Source organism: Cavia porcellus, unplaced genomic scaffold (assembly GCF_034190915.1).
Source record: "Cavia porcellus strain 051 isolate PalLab524CR breed Dunkin Hartley unplaced genomic scaffold, mCavPor4.1 scaffold_22, whole genome shotgun sequence".
Lineage (NCBI taxonomy): Eukaryota > Metazoa > Chordata > Mammalia > Rodentia > Caviidae > Cavia > Cavia porcellus.
In genome coordinates this window covers 7,685,103-7,698,604 of record NW_026947505.1, presented here as the reverse complement: position 1 = coordinate 7,698,604, position 13,502 = coordinate 7,685,103, and the positions used below count along the sequence as shown (strand labels likewise).

The window sequence follows — 13,502 nt, the reverse complement described above, 5'->3', positions numbered from 1 at the left end:
AGCAATTGAAAATAGTATAGGAAAGATAAAAAGAGTGTGGAAAAAGAACAAAAGCCTAAGATGGGCATTTTATCTCATGATATTTCTAAGAGTTCATCATCAGGAAGCATGTGGAGAAATCCATTCCAAGATATACAAGCTGCTGCATCTGGCCCCTACACAACCCAAACAATGTTTACTTGTATATGCTATTGCAGCACGTATACTAAATGATCTGAAATAGTGCTAGAATTTAATGAGCCCCAGAAAAATAGAAAACCACACAGCTGGTGCAGGCTGCTATGCAAGTTATTCTGCCCCTGAGGTCCAGCAGACCCCCTGACTCTTTAAGTGTGAAAGATGAATAGATTTACTAGCTGGAGCCTTTGGAAGATTCACATTGGAAAATCTTAGGCGAAGCCCTTACATTTTGGATAAAGTCCTGCAGTTATCGCCTTCAAAGAAAATCACTCCTGACCTGCTACTAGGCCTACTTTGTGACTGATATTTTAAATCTTGTCGACAAAGTTAGCATATAACCTGACATACTTATTTGACCTTAACGTCAGGAATGTGTAGCCGCACTGTATTTGCAAAGGGAAATGTTGCACGCATTATCAGATCTTAGTGGACATCTAAGGCACAAGCTACAAGAAGCAAAATGCCCCCGGTCTTCAGTCTTGTTGCACAGTTTTCCTCTCCCAGACTGCACATTTGGGTAAATGAAGATTTTCAACGATGAATGAGATGGAGAAAGAAAGGAATACGGCATGGTTTACAGATGACTCTCCATACTGTGCTGGTCTCATTCAAAAGTGGCTGATGGCAGCATTCTAATCCCTTTTGGGGAACTCCTTGAAGGCCAGTTATGAGAGATGATCATTCTAGTGAGCAGAACACTTAGCATTTCATCTGTTTGTTGGTTTATTTATGATAATTAACTTTATGTATCAATTTGATGTGGCTGCAAGGTGCTCAGATATTTAGCTAAGCTATCTGAACATGTTTGTGAGAGAGTTTTTAAGATTAACATTTTCACTGACAAATTGACAGATTATTCTTTTCAACGGAGATGGGACACATCCAATCTAATAAAGACACAAACAGAACAGAAAAATGGTAAGGGGGAAATGTACACTTTGTCTATCTTTAACTTTCACTGGTTTTTCCATCTTTGGACCCAGACTAGAACTATGTCATCAGCTCTCCTGAGTCTCCAACTGGCTAACTCTGCATTTTGCATTTTTTCAGCCTCTATGACACGTAAAAGTATGACCTAATTCCCAATTCCGTAATGTCTCTATATAGATAGATGGAGACACACACATGTACATGAAAACACACACAACACAACACACACACATACGTCTTGTACTGATTCTAATTCTCAATAACATCCTAATAGAGTATATTTTTGCCTAAGCAGAACTAAGGATGATATTTAGGTAACTGAATCTAGAAATCTATATTTCTTTCATATTTAACCTGTTTCTAAATTAAAGATATCACAAATGTGAAGGCATTCATAAACCCACAGAATCTTATCAAAAGCATGTCCTATTTGCCTGTATTATAATATATATTTATTTATGAATCTATTACCTTGCCCATAAAATAAAAAAGATGGGTAAGTGCACTAAAAGTTTTTAAAGGTGATTTGCTATACAATATTTTGACCAAAATATTCTTCATTGATAAAGATAATTTTAAGTGTTTGCATTAAGAGCGTAAGATTATCATTCAGTACATTTCTAAGTGCATGTGGTTCTACAAAAATGACTACTGTGCAAGTGTAACCAAGTTATATCATAATGTTAGAAGCACTACTTTTATTTGCATTGACATTATTTCCTTCAAAGTACAATTTATATAGTGCACATGTACTTAGTGAATTTTAGGAAATGTGTCACCTACTCAATTTAGTAAATGTATCACCTATGCAACTATTACCTAAATTATAACATAGAACATTTTCACAACAGACCATGGATGCATGGCTTCTTCAACCTCTCCTACTCTATGAATATATCTTTCCAAGAGTGGTTTTTGCTATGTTTAAATACCATGCTAGTTAAATTATTCTTCATAATTTTATATCTTATTTCTGCTAAATATGTACCTTATTGTCTGTGTTGATCACAGACACAAACACAGACACAGACACAAACAAGATTGTAACTTGTTTTATTTTTAATGATAAGTACTATTTAATATATATTTATTTTCCCAGTGACAATTATTTGCTTTGTTTCTAGCCCTTAATATGAAATAAAATACAGTAAACATTTTTTTTCAATATTGAGAATCAAACCATGACTTCATGCTTGCTAGGCAGGCTCTTCTGCCACTGAGCCAGCCCTCAGAGTAAACATTCTTGAAGAAATATTTCTATGGACACATATTTCTATATTTCTCCTGGAAACACATAAAAATTAAATTCCTTGGCCAATATGGAAACAGGTATATGATGACTCTTCCTATACATATTATATCTAGACATTTAACCATATCTGACAGTATCACTGTATCTAAAGCTATCATTTTCCAAAATGATTTTACTATCCGCTTATTGCTCTGCATTCTCAATAATAGTTTTATTGTATTCTCTAATTCTAGTCATTTAATTGATTGAAAGTTTTGCAAATGATTACTATTTGTCTTACTTTAATGACTGATAATTAAAAGTTTACGAGTTTATTAATCATTCATGTATGTTTTTATTTTGAGCAATTCCAAATCGGATTGGGTTTTTAAAGTTGTGTTGACTGGTTATATGATTTAGTTACTTAATTTCATATATTTTCTGTTAATTATGAAAACAAGTGATTAGTAAAATATTCTCACAGACTATTTCTTGATATTGTAATGTTTTATTTTGATAAGTAACTACTTTAGATGAATCTTATTGGAAATTTTCTTGTGCTATGGCTAAGAAAATGAATCTTATGCAAAATTTTATTTAAATTGTTATAGTTTTAAGTTTTGTATTAAGATCTGTGATATATCTTAAGCCAGTTCTACACACAGTATAAGATAAAGGTCAAAGTTAATTTTTTCCTTGTATCTATAAAGTTCTACTTGCATCATTTGGGGAAAGGACTATTATTTGGCTTTTGAATTGCTTTGATGTCTGTGCCAAGAATTTTTAGACTGGAATTTTACTTCTAGGAAAAACTGAGTAAAAGAGTTCTGATTAAAAATTCTTTGTTTCTCACTTTGGCAGCACATGTACTAAAACTTGTTTTTGAAATAATTAAGATAAAACAGACAAAATATATAAAATCATGTCCTCCTGACATTTGCTACTAGGTAGCACAGTGATCTGCAAAGAGAAAATTAAATTGAGCCTTAGAATTGTTTCTGTTTAGTGTCTGCACAACATTTTGAAACATTACATATACTGGATCTGAGCTGGGGTACCTGGGAATTGATTTCAGCATGTGGAGCCAATTCCCCTGCTGGCTCCAAGGCAGCTGGAATCTGCAAGGGCAAGCAGCAGAGAAGAGAGAAATTCCAAGACAGGAAAATTCTGGTGATCTACAAATAGCATGTCAAGAGTCATCAGCATATGAGGAAAATCACAGACCGGAATGGGGGAAGGGATGGGCCATCCAACAGAACACAGAGAAACACCCTCAGAATCAACTCAAGACCAGAAAAACTTTCTTGAGAAATGGGGCATTGAGCAAAGTACTCAGAAGATTGTTTTCTAAATAGCATAGCAAGAAAGGCTATCGTAATCCTTCATAACTCATTTAAAAGTAAGATAATAAAGAGAGAAGTTAATTCCATGTAAATGAACTATGTTCTGGATAAAAAGCCTAAGAATATTTATAAGAATAAAAAATATCTGCTATAAAGCAATATTATCAGATGTTAAACAGAAAATACATATATTACAAAAATAAATAGGAATTAGAAACACATTCAGACATTTCTTGTACAGAAGACAAAGAAGTACTGATAACACAATTTATGTCATAGTCAAAATTATATTTAATGAGATTACTGGTAAGGTAAAAAAAGTCAAGATCACTGCTACAACTCAACTTACCAGTAATCTCATTAAATATAATTTTTGAAATACTTGAAATAAGTGATGGTCATACTGAAATAAAGAACAAAATACCTGCATCCCAATATATATGTCCTACAAATTGCTTTTAATATGAAAAAATTACATGAAACTTATGGAATAGAAAAGTTTATATCATAGAAATAATTACTTTATATTTCAAGGAAAGAGACACTATGGTGACTACTATTATGTCAGGTTATCTGGTGGTGAAACCCAATGATGCTTAAATTGCTTAAATTGTTCGGTTCTGACCTGTGTTGTTCTGTTGATATGTCCTCTTTTATCTCAATCTCCCCCCCCCTTTTTTTTTCTTTTTAGGAAAAACTAAATTAAAAAATATCAGGATATATTATAGTAATTTTTTTTTGTTTTCCTAATAACCTGATTTGAACCCCTGTAATGCTCTCCCCATCTTGCTCTGACTGATTTTACTAATTCTGTTTTGTTTGATAATATCAAGTTTGAGGATATAGGCAACCACTCTGAAGGCAATAAAGATTTACTATGATACCCATTATGGTTTGACTATTATCTTCTTTTGAAGTCCTGTAAGGTCTCCAATGTAGGTTTTATTGGTCTTGTTCTGAATTGTTTTGTTCAATTCTACTATACCTGATGATATAGGCAACTCTTTTTAAGATAGCAAGAGGCATAATGGTAACCACTGTTGATCACCTGGTATTATTGTTTTTGTCTCATGTACTATATCCATCCTTCTGTTCTGACTCTGTTTTACTTTGTCACATTTGGTTTCTTTTTTCTCTCTTCAAAAAAAAAAAAGTTATAAGAACTGTGGGAGCAATAAAACCCAAAAAGTGTAATTGTTATTGTAAAAAAGAGGGGGGAAAAGGTGATCTAAAGGATATAACTGCATGTATGTTTAAGTGTGTAGCATAGAAAACCATATTACCGAGTTTTTGTTGGATCATTGAACAGAACTGCTTGCAATCTCACTGTATGAATATCCACTTTGTATGCTTTAATTTTGTAATTTGGACAACTGTTTCTGGGATGAAAATGTGTAATCTATTAACTAGTGATTCCTTACTGTATATTTTTTTCTTGAAATTCTGTATTACTTGCACCCTTTTACTGCTTTGTTTTGATTTTCTCTCTTTAAAAAATAAAAAACTTGGGCTGGGGATTTAGCTCAGTGGCATAAGCGCCTGCCTTGCAAGCAGGCAGTCGTGAGTTCGATCCCTGGTACCGATAAAAACGAAAAAGACGAAAAAATAAATAAATAAATAAATAAATAAATAAACATTTTTAAAAAGAAATAATTATTTTATAAAAGCAAGTTTCAATACTAAAACAAGGCACAATACATTTCAAAGCAAAGAAAGTAACTTGAGATAAAAATAATTATTTTATAACAGTAAAGGAGCCAAATCATTAATACATTTCTCCCTCATTCACAGCTTCATAATAATCATAAATTTTAATAATTCTAAAAGTTTACCTAATTTTAGATTTAAAGTATATGAAGCAAAAATTGACATAACTACAAGGATATACATAAACAATTATAAATAAATTTTCTAGAAACTTTTTCTTAATAAGTGATTGAAAAGAGTATACAGAAATTCAGTAAGCTACAGAGTATTTTAAACCATGTTACCAAACAAATTAAGTTGTAAATGTACAATATATTATCCAATAAGACAGAATAGACATTCTTCACAATTATGCATGAGACCTTCCAGATAAAAACATGCATTATAAATATTGCTATAAAATTTCTCAAGATATTCAATATAGTTTGCATACTCACAATGGAGGTGAATTAATAATAACTATTAGAATCATATCAGGGCAATAACAAATTACAAAAATTAATTATTTTAAATTGATATAGGAAATCAATGTAATACATCAAAATTCCAATACACTTTTATAGCAATTGACTCTGAGATGCATGACAATATGTAAAAGAATAGATTTTTATAAAGCCCTGACAGAGAACACAATGCTAACAGTACAGCATTTCAGTACAGACTTCAAATTTTATTACAAAGCTACAACAAGCAAAATGTTGCTTTAGAGTAACACTAGGAAAATACTGAGTCAAATCCAATATTATTGATTACTCTGTTCTACAGCCATTCAATGAGCAAAAAGCAGTCTTTCAACAAATGCTATCAGGACTATTGATAACAACATGCAAAACAAATGAACACAAATTTATAAAATTTTCACTTTTAATTGATACACATAAAATTACTTTCCTAAAAAGAATGACAATTGCCCAATTTAAAACTTAACATTTGAGTGGATTTTCAATAGACAGCGCAAAGAAAAAGAGATTTTACTTTGGATTCTGTAACAATTCCTCTACTAAACTTTAAAAGAAAATACGATCTATGGAATAACAAATTTGTAAGTTGACCATCAAAATTAAAGGTGCCTACTCTTTGGAAAATAAAGATGCCTACTAAATATTTTTTTAAAAAGCTGTAATCTCAAAAGAGTCTGCAAGAGGGATACCTAGCAGTGTTTCTACTCAGACAGATATTAAAAACCTCACAAAACTCATTAAAAGAAAAATAGCTACCTTTTTTTTTAAATGAGCAAAGAAATGTCTATAAAAAACAAGTATGCCTTGTACATTTCCAAAAGCAAGAAAGATTTTGAAAGGCACTAGCATAAAGAATTGACAAATATTTTCAGCAATAAGTATGTTTAACTTGACTAAATTAACGTATGATATCTATATGTATCTAAGCATACTATGGCATTTCATTTATATATGTATGTATCTTAATTATGTCATAAATACATCTATAATAAAAAGCAAGCAAGACTTTCCCCTAACAAACATTGATAACAAGGTATTTCAAATAAAAGCTTTCAAATAAAAGTAATAAGATATTTCAAACAAAAGCTCACTAGAGAAACACAAGTTAATATTTTAAGGATATATCATTATATATGAAATATCAAAATTTAAAAAGACTAAAATAACAAATGGTGACCAGGATACAAAAAAATTGAAATACTAAACTACTGTTGGTAATGTGAAATAATATAATGACTTTGGAAACCATTCTAATAGGTTTTTTTAATAAGTTTTTCATACAATAACCATACATATCAACCATTTAATTCTAAATATTCATATGGAGTGTTATGTTGAGTGTTCCTAGGAGCTTTATTTTTAATGATAGCTAAACTAGAAAAATCCAAACATGAATAAAACGATTATAGAACAAGATAAACTGAGATATATTTATGCAATAAAAAAGCTTCTCAGAACTAAAAGGCAAAGAACTGTTGATGCATATTCCCACATAGATGATCTTCCAAATAATTCTCCTGGAAGAAAACACAGCAATGTCAACAGAAAGTATCTGCCATAATATTTCATTTAGACAAAAGTCTAAGAAATACAAACTAATCCTCGTTACACAAAAGTAGATCTATGATTCCCTATAAGTAGGAAGGGCAATGTACAAAAATAACAAAACAGTCAACAAATATTAGAATGCTGAGGGTGATTGTTACTTTCATTGTCTTATTATTTTTATGATAGTTTTGCATGAATATGCATACATAAAAGCTGTCCAAATCATATAATTTAAATATGCTCATTTTATTATTTATTTTAATTCAGTGATGCCCATTTAAAGTTATTAGATCAATATCTTGTGGTTAAATAAATAAACATTCATTCTCATAGGTATTCCATTTTGTAAGGCTCAGCTGGTTCCACACAGGACCAACTGGATGGATCTGTTTTATAACTAAAAACCAGATCCACACAAGTTAAAGGAAGAAATGTTTATTTGGGCTCACATTTTAGAGGTTTCAGTCCATGGGCACTGGCTCCTGGGCAGGGTGGCACGGCCGAGGCACCTGGCAGAGGAGAAATCATCCACTGCAGACAGAAAGCGACATCAAACCTTCCTTTTTTTTTTTTAATCCCATCCACACGACAAGTCTATGGGAAGGTGCCACTCACACACAGGGTGGGTCTTTCCCATTATTTACCTCCATAGCTATGCTAAATCCATCAGTCGTCTAAATTAATTATCATATTCTTTGTCTACATTCACATACCTTAGATTCAGTGGCCTTTGAAAAGTGCCTCCCCTTAGGAGTATATGAGGCTTTGTGGACTTCTAGATACAAACCATAACAACCTGTACATTACTGAAAGTCTGTGGGTAACTTTGAGTTGTTCAGGTTCATATGTCTCTTATTCATTTTTTACTAGTCCACCTTTTAACCAGTAGAAGATTCTTATGACAATGACATAAATGAAGGAAGATGAATAGAAACAAGGAAAGCCTCTGAGCATACAACTTATATACAACTTCCAAGAGTATACAAACACTCTTGTTTCTGTAATATTCAAGCAAGTCACATAATGAATTCCAAAGTCAAGGAAGGAAATATGTGCTGCAACCGTTATGAGGTCATCGTAAGATATGTTTGAAAAGCTAGGTCAATGTTGTAATCTAAAATGCAGAATAAATATAACATTATGTGCAAAATAAGCAATATTTTCTAAGAAATAATTTGAAGGAACAAATTATTTACTTAATAATTTAATTTTTTACTTAATAATATTTACTTTACTTAATAATTTTCCTCTATATTGTGAGCTCTCTTCTTCTAAAACTCAGTATATGAACTCATATCTTTAGGCTTCAACACTAAATAGTTACAAGTATTTGAAGATTGGTTTGTCAAATAAATTGTAAAAAAATACATTATTCAGCATATTATTATAAGTCCCTTGAGTCTATTCAAAGCAAAAGCAGAAAACAGCTTCCAGCCACCAAAATTAGCTGTATAGTTTTCTCGAGTTAGTCATCAGCTATTATCATTGGAATGAAAAACTTGAAATTCTGAGCTAAATAACATTTCTCAATTACTATACCTTTTCTGGGTTGAAATCCTCAGATAGTTTATTTAAGTATTTTTAAACTCTTTGGAATGAGCACTCATCCAAACATCCTTCATGTTTTCACATTTTCCCCAGTCTTCTAAAAAAAAAAAAATACTTAAGAGAATTTAAAGGTGAGTCATATGTACATAGATTTTGGAAAATGTTAAAAGTCATTACTCACCAGCATGGATGGGTAATTCAGCTGAGTAACATCTCTGCCCACATGGTGTCCTACTTAGTGTAAGAGGAAGTTAGAACTTTGGATATCTCTTGGCTAGATACACAGTATAAACAGATATTTTTGAGGCAAATCAAGTTGTAAAAAGTAAGTTAATAGCTCACAGAAATTATTTCTTTGGGGTGAAATACGTATGTTTTCAAGAAAACTTCAGGTAAAACAATATTCATATTTTAATCTGAACATAAAACATCGCAGCAGTGTTCCTTAGATGTGCAGTCAAAACATTCAAACCAAAGGGACAAGAATCTCTCAGAACATTTTCTTCTTTGACATTTCTAAGTGCTTGCTTGCAGCAAGAGGAGAGAGCAGGAGAAAAAAGAACAGAGTTAACTAGATCATTTTTCACACATATTTGATTTTCTCTGTTAACTATTCTTTAAAACTGGATAACTCAAGAAAGATTGTTATATACAAAACCAAGTGTGTGTATATTTTTCAGAACCTGCTGTCAAAACAGTATTTGTTTTTCTGGCCATTAACGCTGCAGAAAAATGAAGAGGGAAGTAAAAAGAAAATATGAAAGTTTAGAAAACATTTATTACTTGATCCCCGGGCACAAGTCAAAAGAAGGTAAATATAAAATAATAATGGTTCTAAAACTGCAGATTGAACTGTGGTAGAGGAGACCAGGCTGTGTGCATATCACATCCGTCCTTCTGATCTTAGGATTATGGCACTGAAGGAGAGGAGGGTCCTGCTCTAGGGAAAACGGATCCTAGTTGGGAAGGTAAATGTCAAGGAGGAAATAAGGTCAAAACATAAAATCATAACCAAAGGTAACAACATTGATTTGCGCAGAATGCCAGCTAAAATCATTCAGAATTGGAAAGCAGAATTAGAGTGGAACAGGAAGAAAGAAAATGAAAGGGTTACAAGGCCGTTTCTCTGCAGTGTGTGGAAATGCTGGCTTACCAGTCCGGTGACATTTTAGTAGCAGGATATTTTAGAAAAAGTGTGTATCCTATGCACAGATTCATGTTTATTAAAAGAATATGGTGGGTATTTAGAGGTCTTTTCCCTTTTTTTTTATACTCTATCGGCGAACCTTGGATGTATATTGGTTAACACAAGGTAGTTTTCATCCTGATATCTTCAAGCATGGAACTTTGACATTAGTATTTCTGTATCTACCAATTTATAAAGTGGAAAAACTTGCATGGTAAAGTTCTGAACGAACAGAAGAGCAAGGTCATCTGCTGATACCTGCTGATGGTGAGAGCAGCAATTAAAATCTAAAACCCCATTTCCCTCAGGCGTCCACATTTAAAGATATGCTTTTTTGCAGGCCACATTGCTCTTGTTGCTTTCTTTAATTATAATTATAAAGATGAATCAGCATACCATAATTATCAAACATGACTCACAGAAACTGCTTTATTCAATCTGCGTACATTAGTGGCCTTGGCATTTACTGATTCATCATTTCTTTTTTTTGATTACTTGAAATGATTTTAGTGGTATATGTCACATTTCAAAATTAGGTAGGTACATGTTGAGAGCTGGAAAATGTACTTTTTCATGTGCCATGAAGAGGAATTGGGACTGTTCACTTAACTAGCCTTTGCCCTATGAGATCATCATAGGGTCACTTATGGAAATAATGTAAAACCATTGAATGACATGACAAAGATTTTACAACTCATCATAGATTAGAAAAAAGGAAGGTTAACAAATAAAAGCAATGTAATCATGGTCCTCTCAATCAAATCAGTGTCCATGAAAATAAGGAAAAGAGAAATCACTACAATATACCCTAAATGTTATAGTAATTTACTTCCTAAATATTATTAATTGTATTTTATAATTTTTGTTATTTGTTTTCATGGTATTTATTTATTTTGTCATTTATGAGCCTTATAGCTTGCTGATAGGAGATGAGTTTGGTGAGAAGATACATATATATATATATATATATATAATTGATATATATATTACTTTTACTGTAAGTGTCATATACATTAATCACATAAACAGCAAAATACCTTTTTCCTATTGAAAAAGGAATTGGTCTCTCTGAATTTTAGTTAATACACACATATCAAGAATATTGTCCCCGTCCTTTCTTTGTCATTAGATACATTACCTGACAGCTGCAATTTAAAAGAGAAAAGATTTATTTTGGCTCAGTTTTTAGAGGATTCAGCTCATAGCCTGCTAGATTCAAGACAGGACAGCCTGGCAAAGGGGCATGGCAGAAGAGCAGGTGCTTGGGTCATGGTGGCTGAGAACCAAGCAGGGAGTTGGAGAGGGAAATAAACCCTTGCAGCGCCCCTCAGTGACCTGTCTTTTTCCACCAGACCCATCTCCTAACTCTAAGTTATAAGCCCTGTATTCCAATTACATTAAAAAAAAGCCCTGTCTATATATGCATGAGGCTCTTGGGGGACTTCCAGAAATAAACCATAACAGATATGACTTGCTTTCAAAGTCAGATACCTTCCCATTACACTCTGTCTGCAGCTCCTTACCTGTCAGAGCTTTTGCCTCATTTAAGATATCCTGGTATGTACAGGCTTGGTAGAATTCCCACAGCTCCCATCGTGATCACCACAGTACTGTAATTATGATGTTGATACTGTTAGTATAATAAATTCTTTTACTGCATATCAAGAACCATGGATATTTTTGATTTTCGCTAGAAATGCAGTAATAAAATTCATTAAAGGATAAATATAAATCCAAGGAAAGGGAAAAAATATTTTCAGAAAGTAGACTTCATCTGTACTTTTCATAATTTAGGCATTAAATAAAGCAGTTTTCATAAATTAATTAATAGCTTGAATATTAAAATGCATTTGATTTATGGCAATAAGAAAAAAATGCATCTGCATCAAGGTTTTGAAAGAAATGAATCATTAACATCTTTAAATAGGACACAGACTGTATATGTTCACCTCACAGTATAATACACTTAAGAATAATTTTTAAATAACCAAGTTTAAAAGACTCAAAATCAAATTCAAAAATTGGCTTAGGGAAAAATGTAAATCCATTAATATATTTTTAAATGCCAAAAATATTCTGCATAACCAAGCTCTGGAATACAAACATTTTCATTCTTTTGAAGAGTTTTAAACATGAAATATTAGGAGAAAATATTAACAAATCACAGTTCTACTTTGATTTCATAATGGAAGCAAATTAACAAGAGAATACACTAGAAAATAACAAACATTTGAAAAATTTTAAGGAACATACAAAATATAATTGATAAAAAGGTAATTTGTTTTCTTATTTCCAAAACTATTTGAAAAATCTGAAAATTTCGCAAATAATAGCAGATTTTAAAAAAATAAATATGATCAGTATAACTTTTAAAAATTTGTCCACATGTGAAAACATCTGATATCATTCGTGGTATAATTTCATTTAAAAATTGACTATAAACAAAATTGACACATAAAGTTACAAACAGTATGACACTGTTACTGAAAACTAGATAAAAACATGAATATCGAAAAGGAGTCAAAGAACACATAAAGATTCAATGTAGGCCATATCTTTTAAATTTCAAAGACAAAAGAAACCTAAAATCAACAGATTTAGGATAGAAAAAAAGGCATTGTTTTTCAACTCATTGTAGTAAATATGGTGTTAAGTGTAAAGCATGATGAGGATGTTAATAGGCAGAGGATAAACCTTTCTCACTTCTCCATGAAAATAGGTAAAGGATCTAAAATCATTTATAAATTACTACAATAAAGGGTTACTTTTCAGAATAATATGGCTTATTCTCAGAATAAAAGGAAAAAATAAGCTCACCAATGCTAAGAATACAAATTAAAATACAGGATCACAAATATATAAGAACAATATTAGATGAGCTTACAAACATAATTTTTAAAAGCAATTAATAAAAGATACTGCTATTTACCACAAAGAATGGTATTTTTCAAGAAGTCAAAAAACAACAAATGCCATTATGGCTGTGGTGAAAAATAACTTTTGTATGTATTTGATGGGAATGTAAAATAGCACATCCAGTATAGAAGTCAGTATAACGATTTCTCCGAGTCCTAAAATTGGGGATTCCATGTGACACAGCTCTCCCTGCGGTCTGACTCTTTCTCAAAATGCTAAAAATATCATAATGCATATCAATGTTTATAGCAGCACCATTCATAATAGCTAAATCCTGGAAGCAGCCAGCACACCCACAGAGAAATGTGAAGGGAAACACATGAAATACTACTCAGCTATAAAAGAGGATACATTAAAGATAGTCGTAAGAAAATGATTACTTCTCTAAAATGTGATGATGAGTGAAGTAAATCAGTCCCACAAGTTTAAATACCATATGCTGGCTCTCATTG

At 31.8% G+C, this 13,502-nt stretch overlaps 1 long non-coding RNA gene across 1 annotated transcript; it reads right to left on the bottom strand.

Annotated features, from left to right (window-relative positions):
* Positions 1 to 6,961: 6,961 nt before the first annotated feature.
* LOC106026707 (uncharacterized) lies at positions 6,962 to 10,884 on the bottom strand. Its single transcript, XR_010042060.1, has 3 exons — positions 8,940 to 10,884; positions 7,850 to 7,931; positions 6,962 to 7,369 (listed from the first exon to the last, which is right to left on the bottom strand). It is a non-coding gene; the product is annotated as an uncharacterized LOC106026707 (long non-coding RNA).
* Between the last annotated feature and the right edge of the window lie 2,618 nt (positions 10,885 to 13,502).